At 39.2% G+C, this 14,950-nt stretch overlaps 1 long non-coding RNA gene across 1 annotated transcript; it reads left to right on the forward strand.

Moving 5' to 3' along the window:
• Nucleotides 1-308: 308 nt before the first annotated feature.
• Nucleotides 309-1,946, forward strand: LOC139124515 (uncharacterized). The gene is made up of 2 exons (XR_011549938.1): nucleotides 309-821; nucleotides 1,858-1,946. It is a non-coding gene; the product is annotated as an uncharacterized lncRNA (long non-coding RNA).
• Nucleotides 1,947-14,950: the final 13,004 nt, after the last annotated feature.

Here is a 14,950-nt window from a genome sequence, read left to right on the forward strand (position 1 = left end):
AGGCGGACCAGCGGCTTTTTCTATATCAGTCTGCAGGGCTGTGGTGGGAGGCCATAACGCCGGGAACACACAGCCCTGCCATGCAGAGCTACGTACGGTAAAGCTTTCCCAGCGTATAATAATGTACGCATAGTTTCCACATTGATCACACTGGGCTTCAAAATACGGACGTGTCGCGATGAAAGTCATCGTCGGACAAAGTTTGTAAGTCACGAGACTGCTATGTCGGAGCCGTTTTTGTAGAGTTTTGTGTTGATCTAGAAAGGTTATTCCCATGTATTTTGTGTCGTTTTGGTTTTCAAACGCAAGCTCGCATGCAGCTGAGCTCGATCAAACTGCTTGCTGAAGCAGGGAGACAGTGCGTGGGTCAGAACAGACTTTGAACCCGGAACTCTAGAATCACGCCTGATGATGTCATAGATCATGTGAAGACTTCTTTATGATTGGTCAGATTGTTGTAGATCATGTGAAGATTTCTTTATGATTGGTCAGATTGCCAAAAGGTCATGGGTCAAATCCTGAGCGGCAAATTAAATCTGATATGCACTGGTAGGCCGTTAGGACGTTTGAGCGAGGAGTAAATCATCGTCGTTTTTTCGCTCTGATTTTTGTACAGTTTAGCGTAAAATTACGTAGGACATTATCATTCAGGGTACGTAAAGGTTAGCTATGAATTTAAAACCAACAAACAGCGTTTGCGATGCGTTGATGGCCCTTGGATGACCGATTCTGAGACCGCGATATCGTCCCGAAGAACAACTGCAACGGTCATGGACACACCCATTGTTTGATCGAAGAGCTACAGATCGTTTAAAAATTCGGTAAGTAATTTTCAATATCACGAGTTGTCTCTATAATTTTCGCAGTTTTCACTGTCTTTGGTCGTGCTATATGGATGTCGTTCTTGGCAAACCCTTTTCAAGTATGCAAAATGAACGAACGTACGGTATTGGCAAAAATAATATAGTTAATCATGGAGGTTGGTACAATGGTATAAACAGTGAAGTGTTACTCCACACTGTCTGTCTCTGTGCGTTAATTACAAGTAGGAGAGTTGTAGTAACGGATAGAGCCGGGCTATTATCTGTTATTTTTATTCATTGATTCAAAATTTTGACCGGATTGATGATATACAACAGGTACTCATATCTTTTATTATTTAAACTGAGACCTAATTTTGGTAGGGCCGTTCACAGTTTACGTCACTGTTCTCTCATTAATATGCAAAAATAAATATTCGTCCGCATTTTTAGATTACGCTTTTGAAAATTACGCATGCAAGAACGACGAAAATACAACTCAGTGGGCTAACTGCTAGTGTAACAATGAATACAAAAGGCATATTCACGACTCAGAGTACAAGCTGCAAAAACAGCAATGTATGCAACATTGATAAAATTTGTCCGCATTTCAAGCTGCGTGTCCGATATCGCGCGCGTACAGCTATATTTAGTAACAAACCTGTAACTGTGCACTGCGCTGCATTATAAAGGGATACTTTTTGTTTTAAAACATTTTATGAGACAGTTTCCCATTTACATTTCTTCTGTTTGAGATGTGCTGAACCCAATCACCGCTGGTCAATAGTTGTAGTTTGGAGTGGTGTGTCACAAGTAAATAGTGAAAATGAGGCTGAAAAGCAATGATTTGGTAATCACAATAAACATAATGTATAGATATGTCATGAGTTTGTATCAGTAGGTAAATTATTTTATATTAATTATTATAATTTCATTCAAGCACATGAATGCTCTTTTCCATGAATTTTTATAACAAGGGTAGTCGACAAAATACAAGCAATTTCACTTTGCACATGTAATAATATCCTTGTCTGTTATTTATCATTTTTATTCTCAGTGTATGGGCAAAGGCCATGAAGCTGAACAGACCAATGGATCTTAATACAGGAACATTCAATGTGAAGTTTCAGAACAAGATCGGAAACATTAGGATGGCATCGAAACAACTTTGGATAATGTAAAAATCAAATGCAGACTTTTAGACGTGTTCTGTTATGTTTTTCTCATGAACCTCATTAGATTATTGAATTTTGATTTTATTTTAATTTCTTAGTGGTCCAGCCTAGTGTACCAACATCATTGTTTTACATATCAAAATAAATAATGGGGTATTATCGTGAAGATATGTGGTAAGTGTTTTTTTTTGTTTGCATCTGTGAGTAGGCGGTTTAAAAGGCAGTAGCTGTAACTTCATTTTTATGCAGTATTTTTATACTGTTATGTGTCTTGATTTTTGCCTATTTTGCCAAGTGAGTAAAGTGAAAAGTTACCTCAACACACAAAAATTAAAAGAACAACATCATAAGTTACAGCTACTGTCCTTAAAATAAATGAAGATGTGAAGTGTATGGTCATCTCCTGGCTAGTATAAAACAGGTAGGTGCAAATGCAGGTATGGTTGGGGAGGGGGGGGGTAGCAAAGGAAGCATGCATAGCAGCATTTTACCCCACCATTTTTTGTGGCATATTGTCTGCAATCACAGCGGCCTCTATGCCGCTAAAAGCCCGCTCCATTTTTTGCGGCATATTGTCTGCAATCACAGCGGCCTGTATACCGCAAAACTGTGCCAGAACAAATCTTTACATGATAAAATGTGAATAACCTGCTTATAAGCCACAAACAGTTGCAGCTTGGTATCCACAACTGTTGTGGGTTAGCATGCACAACTATGTGCCAGAAGCCATATTTTTTCGTAAGGGTGATCACATATGGCATAGATAGGTTCAACTCGAACGTCGGTAATGGTAGTATCATTAATGCGTGTGATTAAGTGGTCAATGGTATGTCCAGCGCGATGAGTGGGACCGGAGATCCTTTGATGAAGGGAGAAAGAGTCAAGCAGATCATGGTACTTCCCGGCAATTGCGCAATTGTGATCGTTGACATGGAAGTTAAAATCACCAACAGTGATTAATGGCGATTTTTGTCAAGGTGAGATGACAAAAAATTCGTAAGTTCCTCAACGAAATTATCGACAGTAAGACCGTTTGTCTTATTTGGCGGAGGGCAGTACACAGTGCCAGCAGTCATGTGCCATGACAGAGTCTTATATGCAATTCCAACACTTCTGTCGAATTAAATGAGCTGATTACCGGAACTTGTGACACTGATAATGACGAGTCAAATATGACAGCGGCACCTCCTCCACGTCTACTCAGAGGAACACTGATGATGTTGTAACTAGGCGGCAGAGAGTTAGAAACTAATGATAAATCACTGGCATCGTCACAAAGCCATGTTTCCGCCAGGAAAAATACGTCGAGGTGGCATTCATGCATGAATTCCTTAACGGCGGTAGATTTATTACACAGTGAACGGCAATTCATGAAGAGCAACGAAAGGGATTGTGTTGTCTCTGAAATGAAGCAGATTTTGATACCAATAGTGGTGGATTTCTGTGCATTGTTTCAGCAGTGATTGTTTGTACTGACAGGGATATTAACGTGGTTGGCGTAGTTGTTTTAGAGACTGTGATTGGTTGGATGGAAACTTATCATCAGGTGATGAGGAGTTATCTGAGTTTGGATAGGTCGTTGCATTAGTCTGCCAGCAGTGCAGCCTCGCCTGGTATTCGCAGTCTTACAGATGTTCAGATCTTTGAGACACTTCCACAAATTAGCATTAATTCTAAATAAAGCAGGACTCTTCATAACATTCCATCCAATATTCATCAAGGTAGCAGCGTTGTACAGCATTGGTTCAGAATGGCGATAGTGTTCGGTGTAGTTGCAAAAGACAATTTCAAAGTTCAGGAACTGCAAAGGTTGACAACGTCGGAGTTAGGTAGGTGTGGTGTAGGAACATTCATGAACAAGCCAAACTGGAGGTAGATGCGATCCAGGCGGAATAACGTAAAAACTGGGTCAATAAAGGAGAGGTAGTGGAGTGCAGCTCACAGCGCAACTCTATGCAAATCTGATTAAGCAATTCGCAGGCAACTTTGAGAGCAAAAGATGACCAATTGAAGAGCCAGGGCAGAGGCAACAGACCAAATGCAGCTGAAGAATTGATTGAATGCAAGAAGGAAAGTCTTTTTAGGCTGTCAATGAGGCAGACAAATGCTTTTGGGAGACATTGTCTTGAAGCATATGGCTGACAGTGCCGAATTCCTCGAATTCAACGAGAGGGAAAATGGACAAAAGATCTTCCGGGAAAGTGAACAAATAACCTCGCGCCAATCCATCAAAGGCTTTTGCTATTCCTGACAACCTTTCTCACTGTCCCTGAAGACGAGTATAAGCATTATGCGCTCCGGCGACTGCTAACTCATTAGTAGTACATGGGGCAGTATAGACCACTTTCTGTGCAGGGGCTTGTATAGACCACTTTCTGTGCAGGGGTTTGTATAGACCACCTTATGTGCAGGGGCTTGTATAGACCACCTGTGCAGGGGCTTGTATAGACCACCTGTGCAGGGGCTTGTATAGACCACCTATGCAGGGGCTTGTATAGACCACCTGTGCAGGGGCTTGTATAGACCACTTTGGAAGTTAGGGGGTCTTTTTTTGGGAAAGATATAGAACACTGGTTGCGCCGGAGCAGTACAACTTCGAGCCGAACAAGAAATGTAGGAATGTGGCACATAGGTTATTTGCTTCAGAAGTTGAAAAAACTTGGGACGGTAGCACACTACCTGCCCCTGGCTTGATGAAGATAAATCCTATACGGCTGATTTTGGAGCTTATTCACAGCAGGGTAGTGATGTACACCGTACGTACGGCAGTCACATTGGATACGAGTGAGTCTTCCCGACTTTGCTGCAAATAACAGGGAACAATTGACATTCTTTGCAGTCAGCATGGACGATAAGATGTCAAGGGATAATGTGGTAAGTTCATTTGCTATATTTTTCATTACTTTTCATTTTCTTCGATCTAATACATCATGTATTTTTTGTTCTATGTTGATATGCAGTATCGACCCGACCTGGCTTCGTCTATCAAACAAGCGGGGAAGGGGGGTGCCGGGGCATGTACATTTACGATTTCAACAGTTGTATTGATATATTATCATTCTGCAACATTCGATAAAGGAGTAGGTAGTATGAAAAATGTGAAATTTTGCCTTAAACTAAAGGAGCGATGCAGTACTGTACCACGCCGTCCAACATACGCGGCGCTAGCGCCACGAGGCATGCAGTACAGTGCATGTTGTCCGTGAACACGTTACACTTAGCGACGAATACGAGTTTGAAGAGAGAGGTTGAAAACAGTGTTTAATTTTATAATGTTTCAAGTTCAATGAATCAAATCTATCAATTTTAAAGAGAACTGACATATCCATTTCGGTAGTCGATATAAGAACATCGTTTTGCAAGTGCTAGGAGTTACGCAAGTGATACTGTCCGCGCGTACTTGACCCGCGAGATAAGGATAATACTGTTGCGTTCGATCGTCTGGTACTCACGTAAATCATGGAGTAAAAAATGCGATGATTTCATAAGTACGGTCCTAACTTTATCCTCTCCTTGCCTTTTCAAAAGAATAGCAGTGAATCCCTTTCATCGGCGATGATTTTAGAGTCAAAATTGTTGTAAGCAAGGTGTTTTCACACCGCCGATTTTCATGGGAAGAAAATGGTGGAATTTGTCGATCTGCAGTGCATGCAATGCAGTCGACCGCCGCGCTGCCAAAATCAGAAAATAACCCAGCATAGAACAAAAGGTAACCTGTCAATCATCCAGGGGCCCCTGTGAAATTGTTACAATGTTTCAATTGTTCCATTCGAAATCACCCCAGCTGACATCGCGATCGTTCTGCAATGGGGCTTATGCCGAGTTTGTTTACAACTAACTAGAAGACCTCCGTCGGGCTATCTTTCCACTTCTGCAATTCTGTGTCCATAGAAATTGTATAACCATTTCAGTCGGATTGAAAGTTAGAAGTCACTCACAATCTGCAGTATCTGTTCAACCCGTGAAACAGTGATAGTTTGTATTCAACACCACACGTACACCGTCTTGGTTACACGTACACCACGGTCCCTCTAGAGGGACCGATCAGAGGGACCGATCGTGTGGTTACTTGTCCATCAATGCCTCTTAACTACCCTTAGGCTTATAAAACTGTATTTACTATAATGACAGGAAAACAAAATTAATGAAATATCACAGAAGCAGCACTGGTGACGCTTAAAATGTTTATTTCGGTGGTTAAACTGTTGGTGTATAACCACTCCCGTCATGTGATTCTACAGGCCATGCTATGTACTACATAACACACTGCGCCGATGGGGCTACGCTACAGGTCCGGAGCTAATCGGTATGCAGGCTAGGTCGAAGTCAATGTTCCGTTTTCTATACCTTTGATGGTGCATATATGAGAAAATCTGACCTATTTTGAAAATTGGGTCTAGTATCGATTCGCGATGTTAAGTTATCGCGGCGATGTTGAAACTTTACAACAATTTCTTTTGATAACATGCGGAACGGCAACGCGCGCAGCGAACCTGTATGATCTTACGCTAAAATAAAGGGGGAAACCGCTTAAAACAAGCAAAAGAAAAATAAATCTGCCCTCTGTTGAGAAGGGGACACGTCAAGCAATTTTATAAACTGCTTTAAGAAAGAAACTGGAAGCTGAGCATGGGCTAGAACTGGAAGCACATACTTTGTAAACAGACGCAAAGGGTCACATACATGCGACAAGGTCATGATAATGTCTAGCAAGGGAGAGAGATTTTGTAACACAATTTTGATCGACAGTCACTCAAGTGTGCATGATCGGAAACTTTCTATGCGCGAAGTACGCGTTGTATGCTGTGTCTGACGGCCGCTGTTTTGATGTCATTTCAAACGTCTCCTATCTGATCCGTCGTCTGGTTATAAATGTTCACAAACTTCGTTTGTTTCTTAAAATTGAATATGTTATCCTGATAAAGTGGTAAACTGTACAATCACAATTTCCTTAACAAGTTACAATGTCAGACGTGATTTTTTTCACGCAAAGTAATAAGCAATAAGCAAACGCCTAGCTGCCCAGTTTTTAAAGCCTATGCAACTTTTGTTCTGCGTTGAGTTCAAAGTTCATTGACTTTAGCACCAAATGTAAGGTGACACTGAAACACAAAGGAAATTATGCCGTGTTTTAAATGAGAGCTTGCATAGTTAAAAAAAGCAAATACTGCTATATCACCTTGTTTATACTTGTTTTAAATTCTGTTTCAGACCTGTGTTCCTAACGTAAAACATAAACCTATGAATATGATGATAACTGTGAAAGTTAAAATAAAGTGACTAATCAAACAAAAAAATCTAAGAGTTGATCGTTTCACAATATTTCTTCCCGTCAATGAACAAGAGCTTCAAAAAAATCACACCACTGACGTAAATTGCAAGCAATTTATATAAAACACACACAACAACATTATATATACAATACTTTACATTTATATTGTGCTATTATTTGTATTCAGTATTGTTTTCTTGCTTTAAGTGTTATAGTCACCTTTACTAAATTTGAAATAATTTTTGTTATGCAGTGCCATATTTTTCATTATAATGTCGATGGATTTTTAAAGAGAAATCACCTCACTGTATTGTTTTTGTTTTGTTTTTTGTTTGTTTTTGGTTTTTTTTTTTATCTATTACCTTCTCCACTATACTTAAACAGAACCATGGGGGAGTGGGGCTAATCACATAATCTGGTATAGATTGAGATTTATTTTCCCATGCATTCAGCTGTTTAACTCTCCATGATATTATTACACTCTTCTGATAATTTATCTTCTTTTCAGGTGGCTATTGATTCTAATCTGCTTATTGCTAAGAAAGAAAGTGGACGACTAGGTTGTACAAGTGAGACTTGCGTCATTAGAAACTCATCCCTAGGTTGATGCCAGTGAAATGATCGTGTCTCAAGGAACGTACAGGTGACCATCTACTCCACCCCACCTTACCCCGTCCTCCTTCCAGAATACTGTATCTGTGAAACATTCGACATCAAGTTTTTACGTCACGGACTATCATTTCTGCAAAAAATACTTGACTCATATTTGGACATACTTGAAGGACATTTTCAAAGCTTGGGAGAATAACCGTTTTGTTCGTGAGAAGATATCATCAGTTATTGTGACACAACATTTTCTTCCTTAACAACTAAAATATGATACATCAGGAAAGTAATGCTTGCCACTTGTAATATTTGTATGTTCCAACGCAGTCATCGAAGTATTCATCATGGAAATTTAGGTTAAATACCTGAAAGATACAGTAATTAATTGTCACTGAGAAACACTCCTTGGGTCACAGTCTAGGAAAAGAGCAAGCAATATTATTTGAAGATCAGTTGAAAGCAGAACTATGATTCAATACTTAGAAGGTACCTTTCAGGTTGTGTTTTATTTCTGCCATCATGACGAAATAGAGCCAACTGTATGAGGAAATCATGTCAACTTGTGAAGTATGTGGTATCTCACCATGCACTTGGACAACCTTATTTCAATTACTGTTTTTTTTACATTGAAGCCTCACCCCTCCCCACACAAGATTTTTTAAATATTGAAAAATAAATACACTCCTTATCCTAAGAAATTGTTTTACCCAAAGCTTTCTTCTTTCATTGATATGATTGGTTTGATGTCCACATGTTTAGAAAGGTCTGCAAGTACAGCTTCTGCTACTTATTTAATAGTTTAATTGTGAAAAAAGAGCACAATATCATAATACAGGCTACACTAAGTGAAAAATAGGAGGACCAGACTATAACTTGTTCCGTTCTCACTGAATAACAATTTGCCCTCCTGGCGTCGGGCAAATTGTCACATGCTCTCGGGCACCTAAACCCATGTATTCAGGCAATAATATATAATATTGTAGTTGTGAAGCAAGGAAATGTTGTGTCACAATCACTGATGGTATCTCCTCACGAACAAAACGGTTATTCTACCAAGCTTTCAAAATGTCCTTCAAATATGTCCAAATATGAGTCAAGTATTTTTCCAGAAATGATAGTCCATGACGTAAAAACTTTGATGTCGAATATTTCAAAGATACAGTATTCTGGAAGGAGGACGGGTCGGGGTGGGGTGGAGTAGATGGTCACCTGTACGTTCCTTGAGACACGATCATTTCACTGGCATCAATCTAGGATGAGTTTCTAATGACGAAAGTCTCACGCATACAACCTAGTCGTCCACTTTCTTCTTAGCAATAAGCAGATTAGAATCAACAGCCACCTGAAAAGAAGATAAATTATCAGAAGAGTGTAATGAAATTCATGGAGAGTTAAACAGCTGAATGCATGGGAAAATAAATCTCAATCTATACCAGATTATGTGATTACCCCCCTCCCCCCATGGTTCTGTTTGAGTATAGTGGAGAAGGTAATCGATAAAAAACAAAAAAAAACAAAAACAATACACTGAGGTGATTTTCTCTTTAAAAATCCATCGACATTATAACGAAAAATATGGCACTGCATAACAAAAATTATTTCAAATTTAGTAAAGGTGACTATAACACTTAAAGCAAGCAAACAATACTGAATACAAATAATTTAGCACAATATAAATGTAAAGTATTGTATATATAGTGTTGTTGTGTATGTTTTATATAAATTTGCTTGCAATTTACATCAGTGGGTGTGATTTGTTTGAAGCTCTTGTTCATTGACGGGAAAGAAATATTGTGAAACGATCAACTCTTAGATTTTTTGTTTGATTAGTCACTTTATTTTAACTTTCACAGTTATCATCATTTTCATAGGTTTATTTTTTTTACCTTAGGAACACAGGTCTGAAACAGAATTTAAAACAAGTATAAACAAGGTGATATAGTGGTACTTTTTTAACTATGCAAGCTCTCATTCAAAACACGGCATAATTTCCTTTGTGTTTCAGTGTCACCTTACATTTGGTGCTAAAGTTCATGACTTTGAACTCAACGCAGAACAAAATTGCAAAACTGGGTAGCTAGGCGTTTGCTTATTGCTTACTACTTTGCGTGAAAAAAATCACGTCTGACATTGTAACTTGTTAAAGAAATTGTGATTGTACAGTTTACCACTTTATCAGGATAACATATTCAATTTTAAGAAACAAACGAAGTTTGTGAACATTTATAACCAGACGGCGGATCAGATAGGAGACGTTTGAAATGACATCAAAACAGCGGCCGTCAGACACAGCATACAACGCGTACTTCGCGCATAGAAAGTTTCCGATCATGCACACTTGAGTGACTGTCGATCAAAATTGTGTTACAAAATCTCTCTCCCTTGCTAGACATTATCATGACCTTGTCGCATGTATGTGACCCGTTGCGTCTGTTTACAAGTATGTGCTTCCAGTTGTAGCCCATGCACAGCTTCCATTTCTTTCTTAGAGCAGTTTAGAAAATTGTTGGACGTGTCCTCTAATCAACAGTTAGATTAGAAGAGGGCAGATTATTTTTGTTTTGCTTGTGTTAAGCGGTTTCCCATTTTCTTTTAGCCCAAGATCATACAGGTTCGCTGCGCGCGTTGCCATGCCGCATGTTTATCAAAAGAAATTGTTGTAAAGTTTCAACATTGCCGCGGTAAGGGGTGGACCATTTGATATCCTGGGGGGGGGGGGCTTAGAAGATTTGGGGGAAAAAAAAGATGCCAGGTGGAGTTGCTCGAAAAAAAAAATCTGGCTTTAAGTGACTGATGGAAAAACAATTATGGACCATTGCGACTCGAAAAAAAAATCTTGGCAATTTTTCGATGCACACTGCAGCATTAATAAAAATCAAGCATTAGCTTGAGGAACAACGAGGAACTGAAATAAATACACAAACAAAACACTGAAAAATTGTCAAAGGTTACAGCTACTATCACTGTAGCTTTCAGCAACTGAAAACAAGAACTGAAATTGCTCACCAGTGTTTTCCAGAAATGTGGAAATCTGAATGTATGGATTTTGTCAAAATACCACAAGAAGAGAGACAGCCTGCCATGAACTGTGTCAAGTGGATTCAGTCAGTCAAGTGGACTGTTCAACTTGCTAATATCACTCAAACCAGGACACTTGTCAGACAATGACATATTTTTTTCAAGCACAAGTAAACGCCATAAATGTACATGATTTTACAAATATATGTAGGATACCATCATCTCTTCTGATGACACCAGTGATGTTCTCAGAAAAGTTTTCACTGTAAGTTTGTTAATGCTTATGGAGCCGTCATTATTTATGGCCGGGGGGGGGGGGGGGTCGGAGGAATCTGAGGGGGGGGTCACTCAAAAATTGAAAGCTACAAGGGGGTTGCTCAAAAAGTAGAGAACAAGAAGGGGGGCTACTCAATTTTGTTGATATGAACTGAAGCATTTAGTGAAGTTATGAATTAATAGAACAATAATAGTAAAGAACAGCAATATATGTGCTTAAAATATGTATGTTCATACCCGGTATTGTACACACACACAAACACAATATATATATATATATATATATATAATATATATATATATATATATATATATATACACACATACACACATATATATATATATATATATATATATATATGTGTGTGTGTGTGTGTGTGTGTGTGTGTGTGTGTGTATCATAATACATGTGGTTTCAAGTAGAAGCTAAAATCTCATTACACTATGTGTTTCACCTTATTGTGATCTTTAGACGAGAATGATCAGCTAATATATTCGAAGTGGCAAGCCTTATGTTAGAGGCTAGTACTGAGCACATTTTTCAGTATTTCCTAATTATTGATATACTTGCCTGATCATTCATGAGAACGTCTGCTTTCTATATTCTACATTGTATAGGTTACCGATAGGGGAAAATGTGTAAAGCAAGCTAATTCTGATTCTATAAGTTTAAAACCAGTGGAATGCCTTGATAACAAACCCATTTTTATTGCAGGAAAATAATAATGAATAATAAATGTGAATAAATGTATGTCTGTTGCAATTTTTTGTTTTTCAAAAAATGTAATCTTCATTGAAATCAGTGAACTGGAATATAAGTTATGGAATACTGTCTCAGATTCTGTTCCTTTGAGTTTTTTATAAAAAAAAAAATCTGAAAAAATACTCCCTAAGTGCCACAAAATAACACCATTTTAATCTCAATTTTTCAAAAGCTCCAACGGCAGGCAGGAGGGGGGACACCCCCCTCCTGACCTCCCCCCTTGCGCAGTCCCTTGCTTTTGCACCACATTTTCCCCCCTCTTGTAAAAAATCCTACAGAAAACACTGCATGTCACCAAAACACTGGATACAGACCTGTACATCACCCCTGTCACGGCAATGGAACCTCTTCCGACACTGCAGACCTGTACCACAGGTTTAATCAAGGTCTGTAAGGGTCTATCACAGCAGCAATCCATTTTACTGTATTTATATTTAACTTTCCCATTTTTTGAGGGGTCCTCAAAATTTCTGTAGCAGAGAGGGGGGTTACTCAAACGCGTCATGGTTGACAGGGGTGGGGGTTACTCGAAATTTTGGAGTTTCTAAAGCAATTCCTCCGACCCCCCCCCAGGCCGTAGATAATGACGGCTCCCTTAATGTAGAACTCAGTAATCAGGTTGTTTGATTTGTATTTTCAGTGTGTTACCCATGGTATAAATAAGATCAATAAACTTATATTTTTGTAAAGTGAATCAAAAATGTACATGTATTTACATATCTTTATTTGTTCTTGAATATAGTCTGTGTGCGATAGAACACATCTTGTTACTGGATGTGAAAAACCAAGCAAACAAACATTGCACCGAAATTTGGTAAAAAAAAATATATCTCGAAGAAGGAAAGTGAAAAAAAAAGTTGCCAGCATATGCCCTGTAGAAAAAAAATAATTCATGGTGAAGCAGGTGGGAAAAAAAATAATGGCTCTCCACCAATCTTCCAAGCCCCCCCCCCCCAGGATATCAAATGGTCCATCCCTAACTTAACATCACGAATCGATACACGACCCAATTTTCAAAATAGGTCAGATTTTCTCATATATGCACCATCAAAGGTATAGAAAACAGAACATTGGCTTCGACCTAGCCTGCACATGGATAAGCTCCGGACCCGTATAGCGTAGCCCCATCGGCGCAGTGTGTTATGCAGTACATGGCATGACCTGTAGAATCACGTCACGGGAGTGGTTATACGCCAACAGTTTAACCACCGAAATAGACATTTAAAGCGTCACCAGTGCTGCTTCTGTGATATTTCATTAATTTTGTTTACCTGTCATTATAGTCAATGCAGTTTTATAAGCCTAAGGGTAGTTAAGAGGCATTGATGGCAGCGTTGGAAACTACCGCCCGTCCTCCCGTCCGAGACGGGTAACTTTTCAGTCGGACGGGAGGAAAATTGTACTTCCACGTCCGTGTGTCGGGCTCTCGATAGTAGCCCATACGGCATACCCAGTAATCTCATCGATCAGCTGCTTCTAGATGTTGTGTAAAATAAACGAAATGTAGTATACCAATACGTCCGACTTCGACGCGCTTATGCTACTGAAACTGTGCAACTGTGTGACGCCGGAACGCAATGCAAGCCAGACATGTAAACACGGGTAAACAGGAAGTCGCTCATACTAGTAAATCTCACACTTTATATCTTTGCTTTCTTAGGTCACTTTACAAGCACGGACACTCCATTTTATGGAAAGACCGTGTGTGATCTAAGTCGAGGGCTAGCAAACACGAGAATACCCTCCGGGTTATCCATCGACTACCTCATATGTAACGCAGTAAAAAACCAGCAAAAACATGGATCATTTCAACCATTATCTTTGTGTACAAAATATATACATATTTTAACCATTGCTCTTACACGGAAACCATTGGGACAAAATAAACTTCATCAAAGTTTAGTGCCTGAAACCAATTAACCTATCAGATAACGGTCCACTTTGACGTTGACGTAATGTAAATATACTCAAACCAGTAATCACTTCCTGCCTTGCTACAAATAGAACAAACTCAAAGTCTCATCAAACCAGTCTGAGACGAGCTCAGATAGCGATGTCTCCGTATCTACGGCCTGCTCGCTTAAACTGAGCACATAAGGGAGGACTCTATCAACACAGGAGAGTGAACTGAAAGTCACTTCAGCTGAGCTTACTTCTGGGATCAACCCTCGAGTCGTTTTCTAACGACACTCTTCATGGTCTATAAAACGAGCATCTAAAACAAATCCTTCTTACAAAATCATAGCTCGTTATGAATCTTTGACCAACATGGGAAGGAGTAAGTATTCCGTCGATATCCGGAACGACAACCGAAAAATCCGGTGAGTTAATTCAAACACACTACTTTGCCCATAACGCTCAAACAGTTAAAAGGTTTCACGATAGCGGGTTTAACAACGGGGAAACTGAATTTGTTTGTCTCCAATTTATGCCACAACTTATCGTATAAAACCAAGATGCAATCTGTCATCGAATTGGTACTACAATCAACCAAACTGAAAAGATTGCTGAGCAATACAGAAACATCCTCTGGCAAAGAAAATCAAAAACTGAGAGAGCTGCCATATAAGTAATCAAAGTTGGCGGCATGAATTAAATAAACCAATACTCTTCTCAGACCAAACCGATCTCAAAGGCCGTTTACAGCAAATATTGTTAACGAAACAATGAACCTGGGAATGGCTAAACACAGAGAAATAAGATTTATTTCTCGAAACAGCCTTTCACAACATGCTTTTCAAACACCGGAAAGCAGGCACCAATATAGACCCGAATCTATTACAAAGTCCATGAAAATTGACACAAAACCAAAAGTTCGGTTAATCGATTTAAATGCCTAAAACAAGTAATCGTTGTCAGATTAGTACAACATTTACTGTTAACATAACGAGCACTAGGAACGCTCAAAATATGCCCTAAAACAAAAATCCTTATAAGCGTCCAGAAACCCCGGTCGATGCTGGGTCATGTTAATTATAATATGACACCACACACCGGATCGCTCACTATAGAGTCAGTCAATAGTGGCTAACTCTCTCAA

Source organism: Ptychodera flava, chromosome 3 (assembly GCF_041260155.1).
Source record: "Ptychodera flava strain L36383 chromosome 3, AS_Pfla_20210202, whole genome shotgun sequence".
NCBI classification, from domain to species: domain Eukaryota; kingdom Metazoa; phylum Hemichordata; class Enteropneusta; family Ptychoderidae; genus Ptychodera; species Ptychodera flava.